Raw genomic sequence first — 13,819 nt, 5'->3', positions numbered from 1 at the left:
TGTGAGTGTGAGTGTGTGTGTGTGTGTGTGTGTGTGTGTGTGTTTTTATAAATATTGAACCAATTACAAGTAAGAACATGAGACTAAATAATAACTATATTGGATCCATTTACTGAAAATAATTAGTTTTGGTTTCCACCTGACAGTGACAATGTGATAAAAACAACAACTTGCATGTTTGAATATGTCAATTATTAAATAATCATTTAGGTAACATTGTTTCATATGGCAGAATATTTACCCCAGCAACATCTGGACCAACTTCGTCAGTTTCGTCTACTAAAACTATGACGAAATATTTTTGTCAACTACCTTTTTTCACTGACAAGAACTAAATAAAACCTAAGCTATGATGAATAAAACTATGACTAAATATACTGACAATGTTGTCAACAAATAAATAAAATAAAGACTAGACAAAAAAAATGAGGACTAGTGGACAAGAGATCCAGTAGGGCGGCTTCACACTGGGTCCGTTTGCATTCGAACTGTTCCCGAGAACGAATGGCCTCTACCAGCTGGCCTGCATTCACATTGGCCATGATCCTTGCGCACCAGAGAACACTTGCATATACACCCCCGATCCTATAGGTGGCGGCATGCACACTTTTAACTCTATGCATGCACATGGTGGTTCCCCTGTGGACACAGACGTCATCAACTATGCGACAATGTTTGTGCTGGTCGCGCATAAATATAGGGTTGCGGCTGGGGAGTGAGTCAACGCACTGAGCGCTCAGCGCAGTGAGCACACAGAAGTCAAGGCACAGACTGCTGTTGTTGACGGACAACGGATGTACGCTTATGAGAAACAACACAAATAAAACCCGGTGAAACACTTGTGTGCATTAGCGCAAGATGAGGATACAGGAAACATTCAGTCTAAATGTCCAGTTTGCTAACCTTCACAACTACTACTACTTTTGTATTTGAAACTTTAAATTTCTCTAAATATTATAAACTTTCACGACAGCTTAAGTACAAAAATATCATTTATGAAAAGACAACTATAGTAGCCTGTACAGTGAAGTCGGACTGAATGACTGAAACCTTGTATTGTGAATTGTACTTCCATACGTACTGTTTCTCATGTCTCATGTCTAAATAAAGTACATCAATCCAACGTCTTTTCTTTTTTTACTCTCTTGGTGTGGGGATTATCTGGCACATGTATGTATCTGTTATGAAAGAGAACCATATTTACCATATTTACTTACAAATTTCAAATTACAAAGCCTTATAAGCTATATATTTCTGGGATGCATAGTAGCTGAAACTCCACAAGATATCCACAAGATATACTATATATATATATATATATATATATATATATATATATATATTGTTGCTGTCCTTATATGGCCGTGACACAGCCTCTCTTTCTATCTCTCGTGCTCTCATTCTTTTTCTGTATGTAATGTTTTATATAATAAAAAAAAAGTTTTATATATAAATATTGCGGGTTTTAGCGCATCATCCCGCGGGTTCATTTGGTCATTTAATGATAAAATTAACCCGCGGGATGATGCGGTACTAAATCTTTCATCATCCCGCGGGTTCCTTTTATAATTTAATTATGAAATTAACCCGCGGGATGCGGCGGGAGTAAATGTTAAATGAACCCGTGGGATGACGCGGGACAGAATGGGATTTAATTTTTTCTTGCGGGAGGGAGCGGCGGTCAGTATTTAACTGCGGGATCCGGCCATGGTTGAACCCCTGTGGATTGATCTGCGACGTGTTTTTGTTGACTGTTTTTGTCGAGTTTATATACCGTCACCTATTACAAATAGCGGGCCACTTCCGTCTTAGACCATGTGCCATAGAGAGGTTTGAATATAGGGCCCTACTGTAAGTCTCAATGTAATAGCATTAAGTCTTGAATAAGTCATGTCTGTCTAGGAGTGTGACACATTACAGTCAAACTGTCAACATCATAATTGTTTGACTATTTCACACTAGGGTGTAGGGGTGTGCCGATACGATATATTGCAGGACGATATATCGGCATATTTGTATCAAACCGGTGGAGTTTGCTTTTGCGTTGCATTGAGTATCTGAAGATGCCAAAACCCTTTGTAAATGACTTTGACTGTAAAGGAAAAGCAAATGAATAGCATGGCAACAACATTTGCCTGTGGCTATAATTAGTTATCCTGACTCCGCCAGATGGAAGAAGCTTGCTTCACACACACATGTGTTTCACAGCTTACCGCCCCCATCTGGCGGAGTCAGGTTAATAATTAGTATCCTATTGCCTGCTAATGTGTTGGAATTAAGGGGCTAATCCAACAGAACAGTAGGCTACTGCTTCCTTTAACAATACTACGGCTATGTCTCGTGTTTTGTTAAAGTTATCTATCATGTATAATCATGTCAGAGGTCTTATGTCGAGTAGGTCACTACTCTACATAAGGAGACTAGTGACCTACACTAGGATGTAGACTAGATCTACCCTCTGGTATGCCTCCACTCTGAAGGTTCAGACCATTTGAATTGTCTGCCAATGAGAATCATGTGATGTGACTTCTGAAAGTGAAACTGTATTGTTAAAATACAGAAATTATCTGGCAGAACTTATTCCTCAAATTGTAGAAATGTACTCTAACTTTGAAATACATTCAGGCTTTACGTAACTTTGAGACTTTATTATATTTCACTGGACTAAGGCACAGCTGATTTGAAGGTGAACAAGATTAGCCAAATTTCTTTGCCAAAAATAGCCAATCTACATGCCCACAATGTGTCGTGTTGCGAGGCGTGAGCTTGTAGATCTACTAAGAAATTTGGTGTAGACGGAAAAAAGCGGTCCAAGTGGTTAAATGCCAGCAGACCTCCTCCAGTTCCATTCATGACTGCTATAGTGTAGTGAGCGAAAGTTTGACAGTTTGGCCTCATTTGAGAGCCGTAGACTATGAATTAATCTCCATGCCAAGATCAGCTGGCACACCCAGCCATCCAGCATATCCAAGGGTGCCTCTATACATTTTCCCTCTTAAACCCTCTAGTGTATGACTTAACCTTTAAATAGCCTATTTAGGGATTGGCTTCAGGTTTATCCACATTTCCTTAATAGCCACATGTGCAAATCATCAACATGCATTGGGTTTTGCTTGCCTAAGCATTTTCCAGAGCTTTCAGAGTTCGCTTGAAATTATCCAACTTTCAGCTGCCAAAGCTGAGCTAGATGTATGAACGGCAGAACTAGCACGCCCTGAGCAGAACTTTGATTTAACGGTTATGAAACAGGCTTAGAAGCCTTCACTTAGCCTTCACTTAACCTTCTGTCTACCTCTCAGGTGGAGAGAGCTGGAGACAGCATACATTGTAATCAACCTTAGATAGTTTCAAAAGAACACAGAAAGAGAGCTGTGACTAACAGCTCTTTAATTACTGCACTCACTCACACACACACAAACGAACGAGGGCGCGCGCACGCACGAAGGCACGCACGAAGGCACGCACGCACGAAGGCACGCACGCACGAAGGCACGCACGCACAAACGGATGAAGTCACGCACACGCGCGCACACACGCACCTGCAGCGTAAGTGCTGCAGTAGCAGGCATTTACCCTGTTGTCGTTACCTAAAAGCTAGGCCTATTATTAACACTTTACGCCATAACATGTTGAGTGCATGATGATTGTATCACCACAGGCAGCTACTGAAAGGATTAAGGCAACCCATACAGCAGATTGACATTACCTCCCCCACACAAAATGTTTTACCTCAGTTTACCCTTTATGTGTATATTTTATTTACCGAAAATTCATAAGGCCTTTCTTTGCTTTTATATTATACTTTAGGTTGAAATGTCTCTATTTCTGCTAAATTATTCCTGTAGATATTATTTTCTGTTTCTTTCTTTGTGTGTGTGTGTGTATTGACAGGGGAGTTGCTCATTTTAAATGTATTGCACCCTTGGTCAACACTGTGCAGCCCTAAACGTATTTTAGCACAGCAAGAACACAGTATAATACAACTTGGAAGAGCTGTGGAAACAACAATCTTAGCTGAAGGTCACACAACAAAAGCTTCAGCTCCCTACTGCAGCCATGAGGCAAATTGTCCCCCATGAAAGAGTGCCAACTTCTAACACACAATCTTTGCTCCGCCATATGATGGTGTCATTCGCAGCAAATGGCAGATCTAGAAGCTCACAACGCGTCATGGATGTGACACGTTGTGAGCTTGTAGACGGGCTATTTTCAGCGTCCGACACCGCCATTCCATGAAACATAAATTCAAGCTTAGCTTGAGACTAATCCCTGCTCTTTTCAAGAAACAGGTTACATGGTCTCCAGGGAAGGTGCAAGGCTGCCCTCTCTTTCATCCGCTTTCTCAATTGTCCTGATGAGCTTTTAATTAGAGCAGTAATTAGTCCAATGCAAACATGATGTAATTAGTTTGCTCTGTGTCAGGGGAGCTGGAACTAACAAAGATATAATTCCAGTCCCTCTCCACAGGATCACAAGGCTCTTTCTCCACTCAGGGCTCCAATTATCCTATTGTATTCTCCCCACCCATTGCCTGTACTCTAGTGTGAAGCCGCATGCTATCCTCTCTTTCCCCATCAAAGAGCACGGAAGGCTAGGCAGAGAATCGTAAACGATTTCAATGTCAGTTCATTGTAAAAAGCAATAGCAAATTAATCATGTGGAAAGACAAGTGGAACACAATGCTCCTGATAGAACATTGGTATGGAGGTGATTGTCGTGCGTGCGTGTAAACTTGTATGATTGTGCCTATTTGTATGCGCTCGCAAACCGTGTGTGTGTTTGTGTGTGTACTCCTGTGGCTGTGGATTTATACTGTATGCGTCATGATTCCCCCACAGGATGGACATGGGATTTCTCTAATCTTCTCACTCGATAGATACAAAGGGGAGCAGATCAAAGTAATTCATAGCTCAGCTTATATCAATAAATCATTAAACAAATCTCAAAGCAACATAAAAAAGCCCCAGTGAATAAACCCATCCATAATACTAGAAGGAGCTAACTTTGCAAAAGATAGGGTCCTTGGCTTTGACAGCAAAACATCGAAAACGTCCTCTGGAAGTAAAAAGAAACAATGGAATTCTAGCTTCTGTCTGTCAACATGAAAAGTTGCTCCAATTTGTTTTCATCTCACCCTCGTTATTGAACAAGGTCGTCTTTCAGCTGATAATTTTAAAAGCTGGAAATGTAACTAATGTGAAAAATACAGTACATATGTTATAATTCTAATTAATTAATGTTTGAATGGTTACATCCACCCCACCCCCAACATTTCTTCAGGAGTGCTGCTGCTTGACAAATCTACACATTCTCAGTCCCAGGTATAGTGACAAGTTGGCCAACATCTACTGCTGCAACGATGACACACGCGTTTCAATGTTCCCAGTAGTCCCACCACGTCACGGTCATGACTGACAATGACGTGCGTTCTGACTCTCAACATGTAATAGGTTGACGTGTCAGTAAATTTAAAACAAAGCAAGCGCATCGTCAGAAGCGGACGTGATCGAGTGCCAGTGCCGAGCGGTACATTGTACAGTTCTGCCGTTCGTGATGCATACCGATAGGATTGGAATCATAAATCATGTCATTTCATCAACATGTTACATGATTGATTGATTGATTGATTGAATGTATTTGGTGATAAAAAGAAGAGAGCACATCAGCACTTCCATGATAACACCTTACCTACACCGAGGATAAAAACACAATAAAGCCCTATGGCTTATTTCCACTGTTGTCCTCTAAAAAAACAATTACAATATTAAAAAACAACCATGTAACAACTAAGACAACACAGGTGGCAGCACCAGGCAATAGCAGCAGCATTTCAGTATATTGTCAAACAGTCTAAATACTGTATTTTCTAAATAAATGTATTTTCAATGAATAAAATGATAAAACCAGGAGTGAAAGGAGGGCAATGCAAACTATCATGTCAAATGTTTGATGCTTGGCCAGATGTTTCCTGATTCATCATCGTAGTACAACCTGGGTGTAAGAATGCGTTGTACAAATACAGTAACACTCATTCATATCACTTCATTTATCAAGTACAGTCAATATGCACAACTTGGCAACGTCCTACACTCGTGATGTCATTACTCTGACAGTTCGAACCGATCCATCTCTCTACCCATACAGTTGCCTTCTCATTTTCTTGTCCTTTCCATACAATTATATAAAAAAATTATACTGTCATCTATATGTTGTAGTATGTAGATCTGAAGTTGTCAATTATGTGTTGCTCTACCTTTAAGTTCAAGCCTAAAACTAAAACTACATAAGCGAATGCCTTTATCTCATCAGGCCAAGTTTCTTATCTTTCCTCTTTACGGTTATTTACATGGATTTTCTAGTAAAGGATCAACGTTAGATCAAACGACTCGTAACATAGATTGCAAATATAATATACTGTCCTTATCTTGAAAATGTATCCTCGTTTCTATTTAAGGAACACAATGCATAAACGCCCAGATTAATGGTAGTGCTGAGTGCATGAAGGCATGAATTCATAAATCTTGATGGCAAGTGCAGTATTTTTGCCTGAAGACGCACATTATAGCTGAAGCTAGAAATGCAAACTTCACACTGACAGGGTCCACAAATCTACCGGAGACTGATAATAAAGGCATGCAGCCAACAAAGGTAGTGGTGACACCAAATGTCTATTATTAGAGTGTCTATACGGCACAAGATGCCTTAAGTCACTGACTGTACAGTGACTTCTATAGGCTGCAAAACGGAAGTAAGATGATGGGTAAAATATGCACGCTCCCCCATGGGAGGGAATCCATGCCTCTGCTTTTGATACCCCCTAGTCCAGTGGTTCTCAAAGTGGGGTCCGGGGGGGGTTCCAGGGGGTCCCCAACAAAATTAGTTAATATAGCATCACAATCAGTTTAACTACTTGAACCCTATATACATCAGTTATTTGAAAATAGCTCATCTACAAGCTCACAACACATAATACTAATCTTGAATAAAATGTGAAAAATTCTAAATACATTTGAAACACAAATCTTGTGGTGACATTTCAGGACAAGTTGGAAGAAGGCATTGGGTCTTGTTTAGTCTTCAAAACATCTTTGTGCTTTATAGAAACTATTTATTTATAGATATATATTTTTTTTTATACGTGTAAAAATGTGTACTGTGGTCGCTGGCACAGAATGTTTTTCAGATGGGGATCCGTGGCAAAATACACATTCATTTAGGCGTCCTTGACATGAAAATGTTTGAGAACCACTGCCCCAGTCTCTCAAGCCAGGCAGCTCTTCCACAATCTTTGAATTTCCATTTATGCTAAGCACCAACCTATATGCTTCTAGGGGAGGGGGGGGGGTCATCCTCTGTAGGTTCTAAGCCTTTTCAGGCCCTCTGTTGTACGTTCAATGGAACCATTTGAAAACTGTGCCGAGTCCGTCTTGAGAGACTCCTCTGGTGATTCCTTTTTTATCGCCGGTGGGGATATGTTTTATGCCTGCCTCTGGTCAGACTGAATAAAATACATTTATTAGACAGATGTTTGATAATGTCACATTTTAACAATTTAATAAAAATAATTACGTAAAAGAAAAAAAACTTTGCATTACGACACGTGAGCTTGTAAATCGGATATCTTCGCTAGTGTGCCAAAGTATAGAGGGCTTAAGTGGTCAAGAGAATGCCCCCACCCCCCCACACACACACACACACACACACAGTGTGTGTGACACACACACACACACACACACACACACACACACACACACACACACACACACACACACACACACACACACACACACACACACACACACACACACACACACACACACACACACACACACACACACACACATAGAACTATGAATATGGTATATACAGCGCATACATGCATAATTAACATAAATAAATAGGCCAGACAGTACAATGAATATATATATATATATATATATATATATATATATATATATATATATATATATATATATATATATATATATATATATAGTACAGAGAGATAGGAGCGAGTGAGAGAGAGAGAGAGAGAGAGTGTGTGAGAGAGTGTGTGAGAGAGAGAGAGTATGTACAATGTCGTTTAACTGGCGTCGTACGTTTTGAGAGATCACATCTGTATGCATTAACAAGCGAGAAATGCAATCCATGATCTTAAAGTAGAGCTCAAAGATCTCCCTGAGGAAATTTGATGCAATGAGTGAGTTGTAGCTGGGAGCAAACCGAGCATGTCCCTGATGAAATGTGTGGTGTGTGTGTGTGTGTGTGTGTGTGTGTGTGTGTGTGTGTGTGTGTGTGTGTGTGTGTGTGTGTGTGTGTGTGTGTGTGTGTGTGTGTGTGTGTGTGTGTGTGTGTGTGTGTGTGTGTGTGTGTGTGTGTGTGTGTGTGTGTGCACGTGTGTGCACGTGTATATTTCTTTGTGTGCCTTTCTGCGTGTGTGCGAGTGTCCGTATGAGTGTTATGATTTAGTGATTATGATTTATGCTTGTGATGGACGACCACATTAGGGGCAGCAGCTATTTTCCCAGCCCTGCCCCCTCACATTCTCCCTCCCTCTCTTTCTATCTCCCTCTCTCTTTTTAAACTATGATGTAGTGCACAATACATTTAATTTTAGATGTCTGATACACTCAAACAAACAATTCGGCAGTGCTTTGTTGCCCTTTGTAGGATAAAATGCTTCATCTACTGTTAGCAGTGCCGTTGCTGCAAATATCCGCTCAGACTTGATAAATACAACACTTTACTGTACCTGACTCAAGAACAAGAAAGCTGATGTAATAGCAATTATACTGATCTAATGCTGTAAGAAGTACTTTTTCTTTCCATAATGGTTGATCCTGTACATTTAATGTTTATACCTTCTATCCTACTTAATTTGTAGCACTAAATTGCTTTTCTTTGCACTCTACTAACCTGACCATTTGCATTTACCTTTCCATTGTTGAACAGGGTTCATGCCATTTAATCCAATTGAATCCCTTTGCAAATCGTTCTGGATAAGAGCATCGGCTAAATGCCTCAGAATCCCAGACGGAGTAGAAACAACTACTCAGGAAAAAGAACAAGCAGGTTTTAGGAAAGGGACAGGATGTGTTGACCAGACATTGACTCTGTGCCACGCCGTTGATCAATGCGCAAAATGGCAAAGAAAGCTCTACATCAACTTTGTGAACTTTGAGAAAGGCCTTTAGTATTCACAGGGATATAGTTTATGGCACATACTCCATGCATATATATCGGATCCCACTGCAGCTTGTTATTATTAATGATCAAGAGCTTTCACACCAACTTTACCTGCCAAGTAGGAAACGGTGACTATGGTTTTGAAGTCAAGACAAGAATGAGGCAAGGTTGTGTGATGTCAGCAGCACTCAGCGCTACTTCCCAACGCGTTCATATAGACTGGGTGATGTGAAGAACTGGAGACCAACCCCAGAGGCATCAGACAGATGCTCTTCTCAACAATATAGGACAGCGGTTCTCAACCAGTGGTCCGGGGACCACCAGTGGTCCTTGAGGAGGTTCCAGGGGGTCCAAATGGAACCAAATGGACCCTTATGTGTCTGTAACTCTTGAGAGTGTACAGAATGGAATCAAATGGACCGGTTAGGGTTAAATTAACACTGATAGATTGGGGGTTCCAGAGATTCAAATGTTCTAAAGTGGCCTAATGCATATCAAACCAGGGAGGGGGGGGGGTCCTTGAAGTTAAAATGGTTGAGAATCACTGATATAGGACCTTGACTTTGCAGATGACTTGGCACCGGTCTCCCATGTCCACCACATGCAAGGGAGACAGCCTGCTACAGTACCTGTATCACCAATACAGGTAGCTGGAGAAGACCTACAGTACCCTCGACTGAAGAATTCACATACTTGGGCGGCACTGTCAGAATGTAAAGTATGATGCAATAGAATGATGGACGAGCAGGCAGAGGTATCCAAAGTCTACTCAGCAAGGCTAGAAACACCATCAAAATGCTGAACAATGTGTGGAAGTCATCCCGGTACAGCATACAAAGATGAAACTGGTGTACTTTCCACCTTAATTACAGCTCAGAATACTGGAGAATGACAGGAAATGACATCTTCAGACTGTCATCATTCCACATTAACCCATTAAGACCTGAGGTTCCGATTCTACAAAATGTAGAAAAAACTTAAACTATGTTGCTATATCAGTGGTTCTCAAACTTTTTCATGTAAAGGACCTCCAAAATGATATGTATTTGGCCCCCATCTGAGAATGTTTTGTTCCAGGGACCCCCAGAAGCAAAGATTTGAGTTCAAAATGTTTGCTTTAAAAATGTACATATTCAAAGATTTGCAGACATTTTCACGATTTTTCAAAAAAAGAAGCTCTACAAGCTCATAGCGCGGCACTCAGGCCCATTCGGTTCCATTTTGTAGACTTTCTGAGATATAGACCTGAAAGGGTCTATTTGGAACCCTGAGGGTCCCTGGACCCCACTTTGGAGAACCACTGGTCTACACTCATTGTAAAGTCTGAGGAAGAGCCTGTGGCTCAAAACATTATACCTAAATCAAATTTAAAAATGTATTTATTTTCATTACATGTCGAAGTTTTGATCCAGCTACCAACCTAGTAGGTTTGGGATGTGCATGTTTTCCTACTGTAAATATGATCCATGTACGTTAGAAGCACAGGGCTAAACTTTGATCTTGCACTGTGACCTTGACCATTGACCGATTTGAAAAAGAAAGAAAAAAGATCTACCCCAAAGTCATCTGCCAAGTTTGCTAAGTTATTGCTGTGTCAGAAAAACATCGGCCAAAATGACGATACAGCCGCTCTGCTGGGCGCAGGTATAATCAATGAAAGACTGACTTTCCATGTACAGAACAAATGTACTTTTTTTCCAATGAGCTTAGTTTTACTATAAACGTTATTTAAAAAAGCTGCAAAGATTCTTGTGTACTATGACTGGGGCAAGGTTCTGCATACTGTGTAATTCCCTATAGAGACCATTCTCAAGAGAGACTTGTCTTAATTAACTATTTCTGAGGGAGATTCATTTAAAGGTGTCATGGAATAGATGACAGTCTCTGAAATCTTGGAAATATAGCTATTCTTGTTTTTACATGTTCTTTTCCTTAGGTTATTATTATACACACTTTCTCTGGGGGGTTGTGGGTACCCTTTGAGCTTCTCTGATCGAACATCGAAGAGAGACAGCTAACTCGTGGCAGAAAGAGGGAGTGACATAAAACATAGGGCCCAAGCCAGAATTGCACGTAGCCTATGTAGACAGAACCTTGACTTGATGTTAAAGTCTGTTGGGGCCCGAGGCAGAGAATCCCTTGGGCCCTTCTGAGCAAAGTTCAATACTAGCTGAATGAACCAATTAGCTAGGCTACCTGACATCATGTAAAAAAAATAGCACTCGCTTTTTCTCTTTGTTTCTTCACTTCCCGACAGATAACCCACAGGGAGACATGGCGGAGATGGGGTGCCTTAAGGGAGGTTACCTATTGAGATGTCATCGCACAATAAATTACAATTAAAATTCAATGTTCAGGGCCCAAGGCAGTTGCCTTGCCTGTCCATAAAACGTGGCTATGTGCTGAAAGAGGGGGGTATATCACTGGTCCCTTGAGACTAATCGGTAAGCATCCACGACCAGATTTTCCGAGCTGGCCCATAAATGATTTTTTTTGTGACAAGACTGCACAATGAGATACCACAGTTTCTCATTTATCTGTGGTTAAACTGTGGTTGTAGATGCTATAAAGACTCACCACTTGACAGACACACAGGCTTTCATTCAAGAACTGATCGCTCTCTCTCAAGTCCATCTACTTTAAACCATAGATTCGCCAACCTAGGGGTCCTTGAGAGCGTTCCAGGGGGTCCCCAGCAAAATGAGTTAATATAGCATCGCAATCTGTTTAAACACTTAAACCATATTTTACACTATATCTAGTCTAATATCACAGTATCAATATAATACTGATATATTGCCCAGCCCTACTTAGACGGTTCAATGACTTCATAACAACCTGGCTGAGGCAGGCCAAAAACACACCCTCTGTGTTCTGAGCCAACTCTCTGCCCATATTGTTGGGGAATCCCAGCTGGACTATACCATTTTGTTTGCTGGGCAGTTCCTTGTTGACTGTACTGTTCAACTGTCAACTTAAAGTGTTGATCAAATTCATTTTTTGCGTTGGCATTGTTAATAGATAAAGGCTATTGTTGTGTGGTAAACAAATTATCACCGGCTTTTGTCATTGCCTGAGCTCCAACCAACAGGCTGATCAGATGCTGCCTGCCTGAGGCTGGATAATACAACAGCAAGGATGAATAACGGGTGATATGATGAATACATTTGAGTCCGAATTTGATTCTGATTTTAACCAGTTGAACGTTCGCCAAAAATAGAGATGTACAAGGTGCCGCGTCGTGAGCTTGTTAATCGGCTATTTTTGGGCAAAGAGATTTGATGTAGAAAAAAGAGGTCCAAGTACAGTTGCGACTCAGATCTGTTTCTCTAAGAATAGAGCACAGCTCTGTCTATAATTGAATTGGGGATGGTTGTGATCCACCAGCCAGCTACCAGCGCACACTCCTGGAATGACTCTTCGTATAACTTTGCTTAAAGAGAATGCTCATCCAACTAATTATCACAACTTTGTAAAACAAAACAAAAAAGAAAGAAAGAAAATAAATGAGTTAAAAAAAAGTCCTATCTTTCATCAAAGTGGAACAAAATATACCCATTTCAAACTACCAAGGGCCAATCTAAGTAGAAAGTCAACTTTAGGAAGAGATGACTTCTGTGAGAAGCTGCAGCCCCTGCATGATGCAGGCAACGAACATTATGCCTATAGGGCACCATTAAAAAATATGTGATATCCACAACTCTCTCTGCTCCCCCTGGAAACCACCCTTTAATAATTCAAACATTTGCAAAGGGAAAAAAAGAGCCTAAACCTCATGAATTATGTCCATTTGACAAGAGAAAAAAGAAGAAACACAGTGCATAAAACATACATAAAAAGAAACAATGTGCAACTAAGTAAGCTGTGTGCGTGTATATGTGTGTGTGTGTGTGTGTGTGTGTATATATATATATATATATATATAAAACGAGGGAGCCAAAACCCTAGGAGGGAGGAGTAGGTCAAGGCAAGAAAGCTTAAATTTGGGTGACATTAAACCTTCCTCAGAGCTAGTCAGGAAGGGACCGGCCCGCACACTCCAAAAAAGTAGATGGGCGACTTCTCAATGCTTCATCAAGCTTTATTAAATTGCACAGCGCGTTTCGCCTTGCACACCTGACGAAGCGCGAGGCGAAACGCGCTGTGCAATTTAATAAAGTTTGATGACGCATTAAGAAGTCGTCCATCATCTTTTTTGGAGTGACAAAAGGTTACCTGTAATTACATTAAATGTATTTTTTAAAGACAAACGCACATTTGAAAGTTTGAGAATTCAGTGTTGCTAAAACCAAAAGTTATATAAATTAGTTAGATGAGTCATCCTTCACCAGACAACATTGTCCACAAGTGGGTGTGTGCATGTGTGGCGTACACCAAGAATGCTTGACCCCTTCAGAGAGAGAGTGGTGCTATTATGCTGTGGTGGGCATTTTCCTGGCATGGCTTTTCCTGGCAGTGGCTTTTCAGTGACCCTGCCCTTAGAGGCCAGGGTCACTGAAAATGATCAAAACCAAAAGAGGGAATATCTGTCTACCAGAATTGAGGATGACACCCATGGAGTTCGGACTCAGTGTTGGGGAGGGTCTCACAGCAGACGCGTGCTCCAAATAACTCCACACTTTGCACCAATATT

General features: G+C 40.8%; 1 protein-coding gene across 1 annotated transcript in view; it reads right to left on the bottom strand.

The window, feature by feature from the left end:
- The window catches only part of lrrtm4l1 (leucine rich repeat transmembrane neuronal 4 like 1), a gene marked incomplete at both ends in the record, with an annotated part of 90,527 nt that overhangs the window by 31,821 nt on the left and 44,887 nt on the right, over positions 1–13,819 (bottom strand). The window lies entirely within an intron of this gene.

This window comes from Gymnoscopelus braueri (assembly GCF_963280865.1).
Source record: "Gymnoscopelus braueri genome assembly, chromosome: 22".
Taxonomy (NCBI): domain Eukaryota; kingdom Metazoa; phylum Chordata; class Actinopteri; order Myctophiformes; family Myctophidae; genus Gymnoscopelus; species Gymnoscopelus braueri.
Note: the sequence above shows the minus strand (reverse complement) of the source record. Positions and strands in the feature narration are given on the sequence as shown.